The sequence below is a fragment of the Lytechinus variegatus genome, chromosome 18 (assembly GCF_018143015.1).
Source record: "Lytechinus variegatus isolate NC3 chromosome 18, Lvar_3.0, whole genome shotgun sequence".
NCBI classification, from domain to species: domain Eukaryota; kingdom Metazoa; phylum Echinodermata; class Echinoidea; order Temnopleuroida; family Toxopneustidae; genus Lytechinus; species Lytechinus variegatus.
This window is the reverse complement of record NC_054757.1, coordinates 13,830,851-13,849,102: the sequence shown is the minus strand read 5'-3', so window position 1 is coordinate 13,849,102 and position 18,252 is coordinate 13,830,851. Positions and strand designations below refer to the sequence as shown.

At 37.9% G+C, this 18,252-nt stretch overlaps 1 non-coding gene across 1 annotated transcript; it reads right to left on the bottom strand.

Moving 5' to 3' along the window:
• Positions 1 to 17,414: 17,414 nt before the first annotated feature.
• On the bottom strand, positions 17,415 to 17,521 carry LOC121405615. The gene has a single exon (XR_005968660.1). It is a non-coding gene; the product is annotated as a U6 spliceosomal RNA (small nuclear RNA).
• Between the last annotated feature and the right edge of the window lie 731 nt (positions 17,522 to 18,252).

Sequence of the window (18,252 nt, the reverse complement as noted above, 5' to 3'; positions counted from 1 at the left end):
CACCAATATCGGCATGAGAAAAGGCGAAATTACCTGTAAAATATTTATTGCAGAGGAGGTTCGCAAAAACTTTCTTTCGAAGTTCGAGAGATCGTCGTCAGAAAGCGAAGTAGCCTGTGATGACGTCATCACCGAGCGTGCTCTGGAAAGCAAACGATGGAATCTGCGACGAAAGATGCCAAATGGACGCCTCTCATTGGTCGGATGTTCCAATTCTGTTGGAAATAATAGCGTCCCTTGGCACTATGCTATTCTTCTCTGTACACGTTCAAATTGGAACAGCCTTTATGCTACGCCCGGGGGGAGCCACTTTCATTGACGAGTGGATACCATGCGCGACCCCCAAACCACGTAAAAAGGATGTCTTATTCAAGATAGGGCAAGTTAATTACATAACGGAATAAGGGTGTCAAAAACACTAAATAAAGTAAAATTGTATTTATTTCACTAGGAAAGGTACATGTTTAGGGTCAAATTTGCGAGGGTATAAAAAGACTAAAATGTTATATAAAGGATGTACTTTTTGCCCAACAATCAACACTACGTGTTTAGATTCATTGGCAGCGGAAGCCAAAAAATAGGGGGGGGGGGGTCCACCTGAAATTTAGGGATGGACAGGACATTGAACAAGCAAAAAACAAAAAGAAAAGGATATCAACCAAAATTTTCGAGGGGGACCACAACAATATTTTAGGGGACGGTTAACCTGAACTTAGGGGGGACGCAGGAAACAAAATTGACAAGCAAAAAAAAAAAGAAAAAGGTTATCAACAGAAATTTTAGGAGGATTTGTCCCCACCTCAAATTAAGGGGGGCAGGACCCCCCCCCCAGCCTACGATTACAGTCTAATCTGCGCAAGGTGTGCATGGGAGGTTGAGTCGTACGAAACCAAACGATGCCGGTAAAGGTATCGACGTCCGTGACATATAACTATAATTATCAAAATATCGCTGTACTTGTTTAGGGGTTCAATTCAGGGAATACTTGCCAGGGTATCGTTTTGTAATACGACAAACTCATCATATTTTTTTATCAAAATTTTTACTAAATGGGCACCAAAACATCACAAAAGTTACCAGAATTTCCGCAATATTAACCATATAGAAACACCAATATCGGCATTAGAAAAGGCGAAATTACCTGCAAAAACTTTCTTTCGAAGTTCGAGAGATCGTCGTCAGAAAGCGAAGTAGCCTGTGATGACGTCATCACCGAGCGTGCTCTGGAAAGCAAACAGCGGAATCTGCGACGAAAGATGCCAAATGGACGACTCTCATTGGTCGGATGTTCCAATTCTGTTGGAAATAAGAGCATGCCTTGGCAATATACTATTCTTCTCTGTACACGTTCAAATTGGAACAGCTTTATGCTACGCCCGGGGGAGCCACTTTCAAGTTGACGAGTGGATACCATGCGCGACCCCAAACCACGTAAAAAGGATGTCTTATTCAAGATAGGGCAAGTTAATTACATAACGGAATAAGGATGTCAAAAACACTAAAATAAAGGAAAATTGTATCTATTTCACTAGGAAAGGTACATGTTTAGGGTCAAATTTGCGAGGGTATAAAAAGACTAAAATGTTTTATAAAGGATGTACTTTTTGCCCAACAATCAACACTACGTGTTTACAGTCATTGGCAGCGGAAGCCAAAAAATAGGGGGGGTTGTCCACCTGAAATTTAGGGATGGACAGGACATTGAACAAGCACAAAAAAAAAGAAAAGGATATCAACCAAAATTTTCGAGGGGGACCACAACAATATTTTAGGGGACGGTTACGCAGGAAACAAAAATGACAAGCAAAAAAAAGAAAAAGGTTATCAACAGAAATTTTAGGAGTATTTATCCCCACCTCAAATTAAGGGGGGCAGGACCCCCCCCCCAGCCTACGATTACAGTCTAATCTGCGCAAGGTGTGCATGGGAGGTTGAGTCGTACGAAACCAAACGATGCCGGTAAAGGTATCGACGTCCGTGACATTATAACAATAATTATCAAAATATCGCTGTACTTGTTTAGGGGTTCAATTCAGGGAATACTTGCCAGGGTATCGTTTTGTAATACGACAAACTCATCATATTTTTTTATCAAAATTTTTACTAAATGGGCACCAAAACATCACAAAAGTTACCAGAATTTCCGCAATATTAACCATATAGAAACACCAATATCGGCATTAGAAAAGGCGAAATTACCTGCAAAAACTTTCTTTCGAAGTTCGAGAGATCGTCGTCAGAAAGCGAAGTAGCCTGTGATGACGTCATCACCGAGCGTGCTCTGGAAAGCAAACAGCGGAATCTGCGACGAAAGATGCCAAATGGACGACTCTCATTGGTCGGATGTTCCAATTCTGTTGGAAATATTAGCGTCACTTGGCACTATGCTATTCTTCTCTGTACACGTTCAAATTGGAACAGCCTTTTATTTTATGCCCGGGGGAGCTTTCATTGATGAGTGGATACCATGCGCGACCCCCCCTCCCAAAAAAAAATAAAAAAACATAAAAAGGATGTCTTATTCAAGATAGGGCGCGTTCCGTTCGTAACGTAATAAGGGCATCAAAAACCCTAAAATAACGAAAGAGTATCTATTTCCCTAGCAAAGCTACGTGTTTAGGGTCAAATTTGCGAGGGTATAAGAAGACTAAAATGTTTTATAAAAGATATACTTTTTGCCCCAACAATCAAAACTACGTGTTTACAGTCATTGGCGGTGGAAGCCAAAAATATTAGGGGGTCCATCTGAAATAGGGATGGACAGGTAAAAATTTTGAGAAGCGAAAAAAAAAGATTTTATCAATCAAAAGTTTAGAGGGGGACCACAAAAATTTAAGGGGGTACGCCCCCACCTCAAATTTAGGGGGGACAGGACCTCCGATTCCACCGCTTATTTTTACAGTCCAATCTGCGCAAGGTGTGCATGGGAGGTTGGTCCGTACCGCATAAGCCCAAACGATGTACATGATTGTAGGTAAAGGTAAAACCGACGTCAGTGACATAGTCATAACAAATATCGCTGTACTTGTTTAGGGGTTCAATTCAGGGAATATTTGCCAAGTGCATCGTTCTCTAATACGACAAACTCGTATTTTCCATCCAAATTTTCACTAAAAGGCACACCAAAACATCACCAAAGTTACCAGAATTTCCGCAATATTAACCATAGAAACACTCGACACCAATATCGGCATGAGAAAAGGCGAAATTACCTGTAAAATATTTATTGCAGAGGAGGTTCGCAAAAACTTTCTTTCGAAGTTCGAGAGATCGTCGTCAGAAAGCAAAGTAGCCTATGATGACGTCATCACCGAGCGTGCTCTGGAAAGCAAACGATGGAATCTGCGACGAAAGATGCCAAATGGACGACTCTCATTGGTCGGATGTTCCAATTCTGTTGGAAATAATAGCGTCACTTGGCACTATGCTATTCTTCTCTGTATACGTTCAAATTGGAACAGCCTTTATGCTACGCCCGGGGGAGCCACTTTCATTGACGAGTGATACCATGTGCGACCCCCAAAACCACGTAAAATGATGTTTTATTCAAGATAGGGCAAGTTAATTACATAACGGAATAAGGGTGTCAAAAACACTAAAATAAAGGAAAATTGTATCTATTTCACTAGGAAAGGTACATGTTTAGGGTCAAATTTGCGAGGGTATAAAAAGACTAAAATGTTTTATAAAGGATTTCTTTTTTTTTTTGCTTGTCAATTTTGTTTCCTGCGTCCCCCCTAAGTTCAGGTTAACCGTCCCCTAAAATATTGTTGTGGTCCCCCTCGAAAATTTTGGTTGATATCCTTTTCTTTTTTTTTTTTGCTTGTTCAATGTCCTGTCCATCCCTAAATTTCAGGTGGACCCCCCCCCCCCTATTTTTTGGCTTCCGCTGCCAATGACTCTAAACACGTAGTGTTGATTGTTGGGCAAAAAGTACATCCTTTATATAACATTTTAGTCTTTTTATACCCTCGCAAATTTGACCCTAAACATGTACCTTTCCTAGTGAAATAGATACAATTTTACTTTATTTAGTGTTTTTGACACCCTTATTCTGTTATGTAATTAACTTGCCCTATCTTGAATAAGACATCCTTTTTACGTGGTTTGGGGTCGCGCATGGTATCCACTCGTCAACTTGAAAGTGGCTCCCCCGGGCGTAGCATAAAGGCTGTTCCAATTTGAACGTGTACAGAGAAGAATAGTATAGTGCCAGGGAACTGGCAATATTACTATTCTTCTCTGTACACGTTCAAATTGGAACAGCTTTATGCTACGCCCGGGGGAGCCACTTTCAAGTTGACGAGTGGATACCATGCGCGACCCCAAACCACGTAAAAAGGATGTCTTATTCAAGATAGGGCAAGTTAATTACATAACGGAATAAGGGTGTCAAAAACACTAAAATAAAGTAAAATTGTATCTATTTCACTAGGAAAGGTACATGTTTAGGGTCAAATTTGCGAGGGTATAAAAAGACTAAAGTGTTATATAAAGGATGTACTTTTTGCCCAACAATCAACACTACGTGTTTACAGTCATTGGCAGCGGAAGCCAAAAAATAGGGGGGGGGGTGTCCACCTGAAATTTAGGGATGGACAGGACATTGAACAAGCACAAAAAAAGAAAAGGATATCAACCAAAATTTTCGAGGGGGACCACAACAATATTTTAGGGGACGGTTACGCAGGAAACAAAAATGACAAGCAAAAAAAAAAAGAAAAAGGTTATCAACAGAAATTTTAGGAGGATTTGTCCCCACCTCAAATTAAGGGGGACAGGACCCCCCAGCCTATGATTACAGTCCAATCTGCGCAAGGTGTGCATGGGAGGTTGAGTCGTACTAAACCAAACGATGCCGGTAAAGGTATCGACGTCCGTGACATATAACAATAATTATTAAAATATCGCTGTACTTGTTTAGGGGTTCAATTCGGGGAATACTTGCCAGGGTATCGTTTTGTAATACGACAAACTCATCATATATTTTCATCAAAATTTTTACCAAATGGGCACCAAAACATCACAAAAGTTACCAGAATTTCCGCAATATTAACCATATAGAAACACCAATATCGGAATTAGAAAAGGCGAAATTACCTGCAAAAACTTTCTTTCGAAGTTCGAGAGATCGTCGTCAGAAAGCGAAGTAGCCTGTGATGACGTCATCACCGAGCGTGCTCTGGAAAACAAACAGCGGAATCTGCGACGAAAGATGCCTAATGACGCCTCTTATTGGTCGGATTGTTCCAATTCTGTTGGAAATATGAGCGTGCCTTGGCACTATACTATTCTTCTCTGTACACGTTCAAATTGGAACAGCCTTTTATTTTATGCCCGGGGGAGCTTTCATTGACGAGTGGATACCATGCGCGACCCCCCCTCCCAAAAAAAAAAATAAAAAAACGTAAAAAGGATGTCTTATTCAAGATAGGGCGCGTTCCGTTCGTAACGTAATAAGGGCATCAAAAACCCTAAAATAACGAAAGGGTATCTATTTCCCTAGCAAAGCTACGTGTTTAGGGTCAAATTTGCGAGGGTATAAGATGACTAAAATGTTTTATAAAAGATATACTTTTTGCGCCAACAATCAAAACTACGTGTTTACAGCCATTGGCGGTGGAAGCCAAAAATATTAGGGGGTCCATCTGAAATAGGGATGGACAGGTAAAAATTTTGAGAAGCGAAAAAAAAAGATTTTATCAATCAAAAGTTTAGAGGGGGACCACAAAAATTTAAGGGGGTACGCCCCCACCTCAAATTTAGGGGGGACAGGACACCCCGATTCCACTGCTTATTTTTACAGTCCAATCTGCGCAAGGTGTGCATGGGAGGTTGGTCCGTACCGCATAAGCCCAAACGATGTACATGATTGTAGGTAAAGGTAAAACCGACGTCAGTGACATAGTCATAACAAATATCGCTGTACTTGTTTAGGGGTTCAATTCAGGGAATATTTGCCAAGTGCATCGTTTTCTAATACGACAAACTCGTATTTTCCATCCAAATTTTCACTAAATGGCACACCAAAACATCACCAAAGTTACCAGAATTTCCGCAATATTAACCATAGAAACACTCGACACCAATATCGGCATGAGAAAAGGCGAAATTACCTGTAAAATATTTATTGCAGAGGAGGTTCGCAAAAACTTTCTTTCGAAGTTCGAGAGATCGTCGTCAGAAAGCGAAGTAGCCTGTGATGACGTCATCACTGAGCGTGCTCTGGAAAGCAAACGATGGAATCTGCGACGAAAGATGCCAAATGGACGACTCTCATTGGTCGGATGTTCCAATTCTGTTGGAAATAATAGCGTCACTTGGCACTATGCTATTCTTCTCTGTACACGTTCAAATTGGAACAGCCTTTATGCTACGCCCGGGGGAGCCACTTTCATTGACGAGTGGATACCATGCGCGACCCCCCCCCCCAACCACGTAAAAAGGATGTCTTATTCAAGATAGGGCAAGTTAATTACATAACGGAATAAGGGTGTCAAAAACACTAAAATAAAGGAAAATTGTATCTATTTCACTAGGAAAGGTACATGTTTAGGGTCAAATTTGCGAGGGTATAAAAAGACTAAAATGTTTTATAAAGGATGTACTTTTTGCCCAACAATCAACACTACGTGTTTACAGTCATTGGCAGCGGAAGCCAAAAAATAGGGGGGGGGGTGTCCACCTGAAATTTAGGGATGGACAGGACATTGAACAAGCAAAAAAAAAAGAAAAGGATATCAACCAAAATTTTCGAGGGGGACCACAACAATATTTTAGGGGACGGTTACGCAGGAAACAAAATTGACAAGCAAAAAAAAAAGAAAAAGGTTATCAACAGAAATTTTAGGAGGATTTGTCCCCACCTCAAATTAAGGGGACAGGAACCCCCCCCCCCCAGCCTATGATTACAGTCTAATCTGCGCAAGGTGTGCATGGGAGGTTGAGTAGTACTAAACCAAACGATGCCGGTAAAGGTATCGACGTCCGTGACATAACAATAATTATTAAAATATGGCTGTACTTGTTCAGGGGTCCAATTCAAGGAATACTTGCCAGGGTATCGTTTTGTAATACGACAAACTCATCATATTTTTTCATCAAAATGTTTACTAAATGGGCACCAAAACATCACAAAAGTTACCAGAATTTCCGCAATATTAACCATATAGAAACACCAATATCGGCATTAGAAAAGGCGAAATTACCTGCAAAAACTTTCTTTCGAAGTTCGAGAGATCGTCGTCAGAAAGCGAAGTAGCCTGTGATGACGTCATCACCGAGCGTGCTCTGGAAAGCAAACAGCGGAATCTACGACGAAAGATGCCTAATGGACGGATTGGTCGGATTGTTCCAATTCTGTTGGAAATATGAGCGTGCCTTGGCACTATACTATTCTTCTCTGTACACGTTCAAATTGGAACAGCCTTTTATTCTATGCCCGGGGAGATTGATGAGTGGATACCATGCGCGACCCCCCCCCTCCAAAACAAAAACGTAAAAAGGATGTCTTATTTAAGATAGGGCGCGTTCCGTTCGTAACGTAATAAGGGCATCAAAAACCCTAAAATAACGAGAGTATCTATTTCCCTAGCAAAGCTACGTGTTTAGGGTCAAATTTGCGAGGGTATAAGAAGACTAAAATGTTTTATAAAGATATACTTTTTGCCCCAACAATCAAAACTACGTGTTTACAGTCATTGGCGGTGGAAGCCAAAAATATTAGGGGGTCCATCTGAAATAGGGATGGACAGGTAAAAATTTTGAGAAGCGAAAAAAAATAATTCATCAATCAAAAGTTTAGAGGGGGACCACAAAAATTTAAGGGGGTACGCCCCCAACTCAAATTTAGGGGGGACAGGACCTCCCGATTCCACCGCTTATTTTTACAGTCCAATCTGCGCAAGGTGTGCATGGGAGGTTGGTCCGTACTAAGCCCAAACGATGTACATGTACGTAAAGGTAAAACCGACGTCAGTGACATAGTCATAACAAATATCGCTGTACTTGTTTAGGGGTTCAATTCAGGGAATATTTGCCAAGTGCATCGTTTTCTAATACGACAAACTCGTATTTTCCATCCAAATTTTCACTAAATGGCACACCAGAAAGCGAAGTAATCTGTGATGACGTCATCACCGAGCGTGCTCTGGAAAGCAAACGATGGAATCTGCGACGAAAGATGCCAAATGGACTCCTCTTATTGGTCGGATTGTTCCAATTCTGTTGGAAATAATAGCGTCCCTTGGCACTATGCTATTCTTCTCTGTACACGGTCAAATTGGAACAGCCTTTATACTATGGCCGGGGGAGCCACTTTCATTGACGAGTGGATACCATGCGCGACCCCCCCCAAAAAAAACGTAAAAAGGATGCACTTATTCAAGATAGGGCACGTTCCGTACGTAACGTAATAAGGGCGTCAAAACACTAAAATAACGAAAAAGGGGTATCTATTTCCCTATATAGCAAAGCTACGTGTTTATGGTAAAATTTGCGAGGGTATAAAAAGACTAAAATGTTTTATGAAAGATATACTTGTTGCCCCAACAATCAAAACTACGTGTTTACAGTCCATAGGCGGATCCAGGTGGGCGCCCGCCCCCCCCCCCCCATTGGGCGGAGCAAAAAAGGGGGGAAGAAAGAAATAAAAAGAGAAAAAGAAAAAAGAAGGGAAGAGAGAGGAGAAAAAAGAGGGGGAAACAAAAAAGGAAGAAGACGAGTGAATAAAATAAGATGAGGGGAAGACTTGGAAAATAATTAAGAAAATCTTTCATGTCACTAAATAAAATTTTCGCGCGCGCTTTGCGCTCGAATTGCATTTTAGGTGATTTACATATCTTGTTCAATATGGAGTTTAGATATCAATATGTAATATAAAAAAACAAATTTAATCTCGGAAATCGAACTTTCATTATTTTGTGTGATTTATAAATTGATTTTCAAAAAGTGCTCTGTAAAAATGTCAGTTTGATTGTCTGAATATCAACATTATCTGCTCGCGCTGCGTGCTCGCAAGTTCTGATTTATCAGGTACCTACAAAAAGCATCCACCTCATGTCGAATTTGGCCCTGCAAATCATCAAGATCTTAAATTATAGGACCTACCTTGTTTTTTAAGTGTCCCCAAAGGAAATAATCACAGGGCGTGAGGTCAGTGGATCTTGTTGGCCATTCTACGTCATAGTTGAGGGCAACAACTTGATGTCCAAGGAGTTCTTTGAGTCTATCTCGAATGATGTTGGGTCTAAGGACAGGAGTGCTATTCCGAATCCATCAACCTGCCTCTCAATTGGTGGTCCAACGACTGTGGCACGATCTCCTCATTTACAATTGCATTCGCCCACTTACACTCCTTTTTGGAAGAAAAAGGTCCAAGCAAGATTTTTTACACGCTCGGGCATCGATGAAAGTATTCACATCGTCATCTGCCCTTTCATCAAGTTTTCGAAAACTTGGAAAAAGTGGTATCTGCACCTGTTGCATTCAACATCACTTAATTCGGTCATGCGTGCCAAATATGTTACAAGTAGGGTATCAATGGAAAGCTGATGAGTTTCTCTTTTAAATTCATGCACAATAGTTTCAGAAAAATTAAATATAATTCGAATATCAACCGTCTAGATTTTGATTACCCTTTTTTCTGAAACGCACTGTATAGGGTAGCGGCTAGCTATTTGAAGGTGCTGCATGACTTATGGCATGCAGGCGATCGCGAACGGCCACAATATTTTGTCCTAGATCTTGTCCTAGATCTAAATAAATTCAATTTATAAAATAGTCTCTAGATTTAGATCTTGATAGTCCACGCGCATGAAGACGAAATTAATGAATATTCATATTGATGTCCACAACTGCGGTGGGAAAAATAATTTCGCCCAACAACTACTCGTACTCTAGACCGGGACTAACATGGACATTTCCGGGGCTTTTCCTGGGGACTCTTAATCAGTATTTTCTTTTTTTTTTTAATGGACCCATGTCTAAGGACTATTCAGTTGAAAAATAGGACCCATTTCTAAGGACTTTTTTTAATTTTGCAAAAAACACGCGAGTACCCCCCCCCCCGGGGGGGGGGGCACTCAGTATATAATGCATAGTGGGTATGTGCCGCGGAGGGGACCCCCATTTTTACACCCAAATTTCCGTTCCAAGGCATAGCATATTTGTCTTATTGAGAAAAAAAAATCAAAGAAAGCCGCTCCAAGGCATAGCATTTTGTTCTTATCGAGAAAAAAAGAAGAAAGAAATCCGCTCCAAAGCTTCGCATATTTTTCGTTACGTCGTTCCGGTTGCATTGATCTGCTGCAATTTTGGTGAAAAACGGCCGCTGAGCGCTGTCCGACCATCGTCTTTGCCCGAGCGCACCCGGTGGAGGCCGCACTGGGGCCGCTCTCGCTGCATCATGAACGCATGCCCGTTCCATACGCACGTACTCACACGCGGGCGATCCGTTCCAAGGACCCCCATTTTCACAAAATCGTAGTTCAGAAGCCCGTTCCGAGGACCCTCCTTTTTACAATAAGCCCGCTCCAAGGCCCCCGTTTTTGTCTCGCCCGCGGCACACCCCTACCACTTTTTTGGTCGAGTGCCCCCCCGGGGGGGGGGGGGGCGGGTGTCAGACGTGTATCGATCACATTATGATTTTCAATCTGGGACCGACCTAACGTCACCATCCGAAAGACGGAACCAAGGCTCGAACCGCTGCTCTACTATAAATGTTTTATTGGTATTAATACCTTTTCTTTATTTTCATTTGTTGCCCCGTATTTTATACTTGTTTTTTTAAGTTCCACTGTCTTACTAATGTAAAATCAATATTTTCTTATGATGAAAAATATATCGACCGACATTTGTGAGAGCTACCAACTTTTCTATTTTTAACAAAATTTGGGGATCAATGTTTGTTGTCGACAGACCCTAAACTCTCTATATATATTTTTTTTATTTCATTACCTTTGTAACAAATGAAATTGATAAAAGGAGAAATAAATGGTGTGGTTAACATTCGAGCAACCGTAAATATCCATATATTATAGATTTACGAGCTAGACAAAAGACATACTGATCATAATTTTTAATCCTTTACGGCGAAACAAAGATTTTTTTCTGCCAAATTGATCCTGAGACATGTAATCGATCCTTAAATTTTGATGAAATTTAAACTTGCAGACGAAATACAAAACACTCACTTCCCATGTAAATAAAAACCATCTCCTCCAGGGAGACCAAGAATCTGAGAAGTACTTGTGAAAGTTCGAATTAAATCTTAAAAAACACGGACTTAATTAATTCTTTACCTTAAAAAATACCTGCGAGCATTACTGACCAATCAAAAGCATATAAACAAGTTTCTATATAATGATGACATCATTTCTTGACATCTACACAATGAAGTACATATAACAAATGAAATATAACCTAATTTACAGATGAGTAGATACAGTATATTAACAACATACATTTTCTCTTTTTTGTAGGCACTAACATAATTTATTTAGCATACTACTTCTTTTTGAAAAAAAATATGTGTTCTAGTACAGTTGAACTAAATATCACATTATCTCCCAGTGCATTATTGATAGATAACATTGAAGGTAATAATGAATATACATCAACTGTAACCTCTACTTATAATTTAACATGCTCCCTTTCGAACATTTACTACAAAACATTAAAAAATATAGATAATTTTTTTAAGCTAGACAAATTGAAGCCATTAAAAATATTTTCTTTTTATGACGTAATCGATCCTACGATATGTAATCGATCCTTGAAAATTAATCAACGGTTGGGCAAAATACAAAACACTTACTTTCTCTCCGGGCTTCCAATGTAAAAAAAAAATACTACTACCATCCCCTCCTCCATCAATTGATTACTTTTTTTAAAGGATATTGATTTTTATTGTATACATTTATTTTTTTGGCCATTGATTTAATGATGTTTTTAATTTCTAAATTTTATTTATTTTCATTTTCATTTTTATTTCAGTTTATTCATCTATTTTTTTTCTTCATTCATTTAATTATTTGTTTGAATTGATAAATTCATTTTTTTAAATTCATATTTATTGCTTGTTCATTCATTCACTTGTTTATCTTTTTTACTAATTTTATTGATTAATATTTTTAAATGTTTTTGGTAAGATACACTGGGCGTTGTGGCGTGCGCCTGTAATCCAAGCTGTGGGGAAGTTACAAATTGATGCAGAGGTTCGAGCCCTGGTCACGTCTTTCAGATGGTCGGTCCCAGACGTAAATAATCATATCTGATTGATACACGTCTGATAAAAATTCAAATACACACTCTCTTAGATCTAATATACTCTTGAGGGTAGAGGGTTGTTCAAAAGCAAAAGTGTTCTGCTTACAATGGAGAAGATTTTCTTCTGCACCTATTTTTATGAATTTCAACCGTTTTTGCAAATAAAATCGACAAATATTGGCCATGGTAAGCAGTACACACTAGTGGACAACCCTAATGAGCTTGGACCAAAAATATAAAGTGAAAAATAATAGATATATTTATAAATAATTGTCAAAAAGAAATAATTGAGTAAAGAAGTACACACAGATATTATCAATGAATGTGAAAATAATAAATCAATTAATAGATAATAAATAAGTAATTAAGTTAATAAATAAATAAATAAATTAATTACTTAATTAATTTATTAATTAATTAAGTAATAAAATATTGCAAAACTTACCAATCGATCGATTATACTTTCCTCACTGTTGTGGCAAATAAACATTTTTTTTTTTGCCTTGTTGTCGTTGGTTGGTTTTAACGGCGCTTATATTCAAGAAAGAAAATAAGCGCCAAATATGGTTATTCTATCTTATCAGTATACAATTTCTATTTTTATTATTTTCTGCAGGTAAGGCCTTATATTCCCCTGAGAAAATAAAGTTTTATTTTGTATAGATAGCTATGAAAATAAGTTTATAGAATTTGTGAGGGTTATTTAATTCAAATATTAATGGACATTTTATTCTAAATTAACGAAAATAATTAAAGAGCAACTCCTCAACTTACTATCGATACTAAAATTGCACCTCATACATTCATCATCACTCAACTAATTGATGCTCAACACATCACGTATCGAATTCCATTTTTCCAGACTTTAGCAAGGATAGGGCTGAGTCGGATGAACTAATCTAGCCATGCATGTTGTCACCGGTGCAAGCAAGATATAAATTCAATATAATGAGTTGGTCTTATAAATTCTGGTAATTCTAAATTGCATTTTTTTTTCATTACTTCATTTGATTCTTTTTTTTTTTTTTTTTTTTTTAAAACAAGTGCACACCTAGTTACCAATCATGCATATAGCATTTCCTTTTATTTGAATGCAGGATAAAAGAGCATTGTAGATTAAATGCCTTGCTCACGGGCATAGGTGCCGCGGCCGGGATCGAACTCCGGACTTTCCATGTATAGCCAGGCGCCTTAGACCACTCGGCCACGGCACCTTTGATTCGCACAGTGTAATCGATCCTTTCAAAAAATTTCCGTGGCTTTGATTGGTTGAATCGGTTAGTAAATTTGGAACATTTAGACCAATCGTGAAATACTTTTCGTAGTCTTGATCGGCAAACTTTGTAAAAATGCTCAGGATGTCAAATTAAATTAAATTCCTAGTGTAGGGCCTATAAGTTCGATAGCTTTGAATTTATGCCCTCTCTTAATTGATACACACTAAATTGGGGCTTTCTGTTTTTTAGATCTCCTAATCATGTTGTCAATTAATTTCAAATTCCCTTGCAACTTTCTTTTTTTCCCTTTGGTTAAAGAATTTTTACCAAACTAGATGTGTTCAGTGCATGTCCAACTGAACGCTGGACATAGATTTAAATCTTGAATATTTGTAATAATATCTGTTAATTTGCTATTTAAATGCATTTGAAATTTAAACTTGAATCGGACAAGATTCAGATGAAATCCAAGGATATACAGAACATCTTCATTTATTTCACTGTACTATCGATTTCATTCTTGAAAAGTCAGAATCTTCCAAACCGAATTCCAAGTTGACATTTGACGAGTGACTTGGACCATGGATATGGCCCTGGCAAGCGGGAGAACCCCAAAATATCGTTGGGGGTGTTGCGTGTATTATTTTCCATACATGGGCAGCGGAGCGAAGTTGAAAGTGGGGGGGGGGGGACATGGGAAAACAAAGAAAAAATAGACTTATCAACGGTTTTTTTATCAACAAGTTTTTTTCTTCATAAGAAGTAACAACTAAAAAATAGGATATTGTTTTCTTGTTCAAAGGGACACTCGTTAACACATTAAATGGGTCTTTCTCAGGAGAAAAGGGCACAGAACACGAATTCATGAGGGGCACTTATAAAAAGGCAAGGGGCACTTGCTCAAGCATAAAACGAGTCCTTCTCAGATGAAAGGGGCATAGAACACATTCGAGAGGGGGAATTTCTTAATGCGTCAAAAGGAGCACTTTTTAAGTGCTTCAAAAAGTTTTGGGGGGAATATGCCACCCCCCCTCGAGGATCGCCGCCCCTGTCCCCATTGGCATCACCCAGGTATTCTCTCAGATTTGTAGTGATACCTTTTTTTTTTTTGCTTTTCAAATTTCTCGGGATCAATTAGACTTCCATTTTGTAGTGAATACCTATTTTTTTTTTCAAATGTACATGAGCACCCCCGGGGAAAAAAATCGTTCCCAGGGACCTGACTATGGACCTTGTAGCCGGCCTTGTAGGTCCATGCTTGGACTAGTAAACTTCTCATTCAGCACGTTCAGTGCTTTAATTTTCGATGATGTTGTTGTTGTTGTTGTTGAATATGATGGCGCTCTTCAATCTCTCCAGATTATACGCGCCAGTCGCTTTCGTAAGTAGGACGTCGTCGGCAAAGGCGATCCATACGGCGTCAAACCATTGGTGACGATTATATGACGTATTAATATAGATTAGTCACCCGTCCACCTATTATATTAGTAGGTCCTACCAAATTAAACTTCTTCGAGGAATAAACATTTTAATACAAATAGAGAAATTAAATATCGCGCGTGCTAAATGATTGTTCGTGAAAAAGGGCACAACAGCTAACCAATCGGCTACTAGCATGACTAGTTAGATAATTTCTTAAAATCTTCGTTAAATAACAATTCAATTGTGACATCACATACAATTTCTCGTCCTTCTTATTCTTTTGTTTTGTTTTTTCTTATTAATAAGAAATATCAATCCTTCTTTCATGTCTAAGGTTTGAAGAAAATGACACACACCTAACTGTCAAAACGGTTAGTTCCCGTGTATAATCAGGATTAATTAATAATTGTTTTAGATTCGGGTCATTCATCTTAAGTTTATTAAACATGATGCGTCTCTCCTTTACATATTTTGAACAAAATAAAATATAATGTTCAATAGTCTCAAATACATTGCACACCTCACAGAGGCCTGAAGAGTGCTGTTTAATTTGAAACATATAATAGTTTAATTTGCACTTACCTATTGTGATTTGATGAAGGAGGCATTCCTCTTTCCGAGAAAAACCTTTTCTATAAGCCTGCTTAAAGACATTATCATGAATAGCATATAAAAATCTATCATTTCTAGACGCATTCCAATCTGCTTGCCAGACACCTTTATAAAATGTCATACGTGAGCATGTAATTTCATTTATATTATAGTGTTTGGTAAAACAATGTCTATAAATTTTTTCGCGGCTCCTTTTTTGGCAGCTTTATCGACGATCTCATTGCCGTTAATATTACAATGTGAGGGAATCCATTCAAAATTAATACAGATATCTTTTAAACTAAGTTTATGAATTTTGAATAAAATTTCATTAACAATAGTGTATTTTCATGTTCATGTTCATGTTCAGTGCTGACAAAGAGTCGCAAAAAATTACAACTGAACATGGTTTATCAAAGGAGTCTAACCACTCAAGTGCCATTAAAATGGCCATGAGTTCAGCTCTCATGATACTTACATTAGATAACCTGAAACACATTTTTATTTTATACTGAGGAACATAAAATGCTGCCCCAGTTCTAAAATTATCCTGTTTTAATTGGATCCATCAGTATATATATATATATATATGATTAACCATGCTACTTACTAGTCGAAAGATGGCGCTAGTGTTCTTCACCAAGCGGTGGGATTGGTACTGCCCACTTTACATCTCTATGGTAAGTACTGCCCACCTCATTGTGCAGAGAAAATTGAGAATTGTCATCATTTTTTTTTTTTTATAATGTGGCCTTAGTATCACTGCTCTAATGATTTACTAAAGGGCAGAACATAGAAGAATTAAAAACAAGAAACATAGCATCTTACCCATAGTGGTATTATCTAGAACTGCATAAGATCCTAGGACCTAGAACTGCATAAGAAAACGATAACAAAGAATCGCCAATAGATGGCGCTAGTCCAGTCCAAGTAATGGATCTTGCTTTGGGCGAAGATTTCTTTCAAATTTGCTTTTCCATTCTCCAAACACCGCATAGTTCACAAGTCAGATCAATGTTTTTCCTTTGTTGTGAAAGTATGTTCCTCCTCTTTTTTATGAATATTTAAAGACACAGCACCCGAACTTATCGAATGTCTTATAAAGCGAGTATATATGCAAAATGAACAGTAAGCGCAGGGGCTAGTAGAACGGGGGGGGGGGACCATGTACAAAAACATAAAAATGATCGTCTGATTGTAATTTTTTGGCATGGTCAGTCCCTTCTCCCCCACTAAAAAAAAACAAAATTTTAAAAACGTTCCGTGGCCCTGAATTTATTACACATAAATAATGGTTCTCAAATGGTGAACATTGCAGATGGCCTTATTTTCACAATGTTAATATATGATCAAAGATTATATGTTCATTGAATGCTATTAAATTGAAGGAGAAATAAAGTTTTAATCAAGCGATTTTTTCAAAATCATAAAATGGGGATATATCTTTCGTTTCATATATACTCATTAATTTTCACAGTGTTTATAACCTTTATAAATCATACCGAAAAAAAAATTTGTAGCAGAAAGAAAGAGGGTTTTAAGAATAAATTTATTTATTTCATTAATATGAAAAAAATATATGAATAAGAAAAAGTAAAAAAAAAAAAGAAGTAAATGATTTAGAAGCTAAAGTGCGGAACGTCAAAAGATATAAAAAGGTATAACGTTTGATGTTATACGCTTTGAACAACTGTTATTAGTACTGTAGCATACTAAATATTGATTTTAATGATATAAATAGCGTAAAATATTGAAGAAAAAAACTAGATAATTTAGAAGCGAAAGTGCGGAACGTCATGAGATATAAAAAGGTATAACGTTAGATCTTATACGCTTTGAACAACTGTTATCAGTACTGTAGCATGCTAAATATTGATTTTAATGATATAAATAACGTAAAATATTGAAGAAAAAAATAAAAATATGGAACGCTTCACGATTTTGCGTGTCATCCTTGCGCAGGGGCCATGCTAATCTTCTCTGTATCGTTCCAATTTTAATAGATGTGTTGCCGAAGCGAACACGATAGTGTCTTAGAGCCCCCACGGTTTTATTGCCCCCGGTGCCGAAAATCATACTTCTTGCGGTTGACTTTTGTGAGACATTTGCGTGAAATTCATGTAATTTTAGAGTACGGAAGGTATCCTACATTCGTTGACACTTTTAAACTCCTACAGCAACAAGTAAGTATTGAAAAAAGAAAAAAAAATAAGAAAAGGGGGCATTTTTAAAATAAATTTTGTAGTAATATAAAGATTTGAGAAAGTAAAAGGGTTCTTTAGACATCAATAATCGTTTTAAGCTGCCCAAAATAATCGATTATAAATATTGATGCATTTTCATTTTTCGATTTTATTGATTAATTCATTAAATGCCCTTTTTGGGGGCGTTTTAATGGCCTGTTAAAGCTGATCTGCCCCTTTAAATTCTACTTTTAATTCACCTGTGAGGAAGTTTGGATTCGTAGCAACTCGGCCAAACTTACTACTCGGATTATTTGCAACTCGTTCCACATTATCCGAAACATAGACACGACTGGCTAAACGGCATACAGTGGATGAATCGATTACTGGCTCCATTTTCATTTGGCATATATTTTCAAAATGAATTCGATATAAGAAAAAATATTTGCAGTGATTTCATTTTACTTTTCAAACAGTACTAAAAATTATTTTGAAAAGGTGATTTGAAAATTCTTGGTGGGTTTATGGTGGCCAGTTATTTGTTGGCCGAGTCGACTTCACCGGTCACGTGA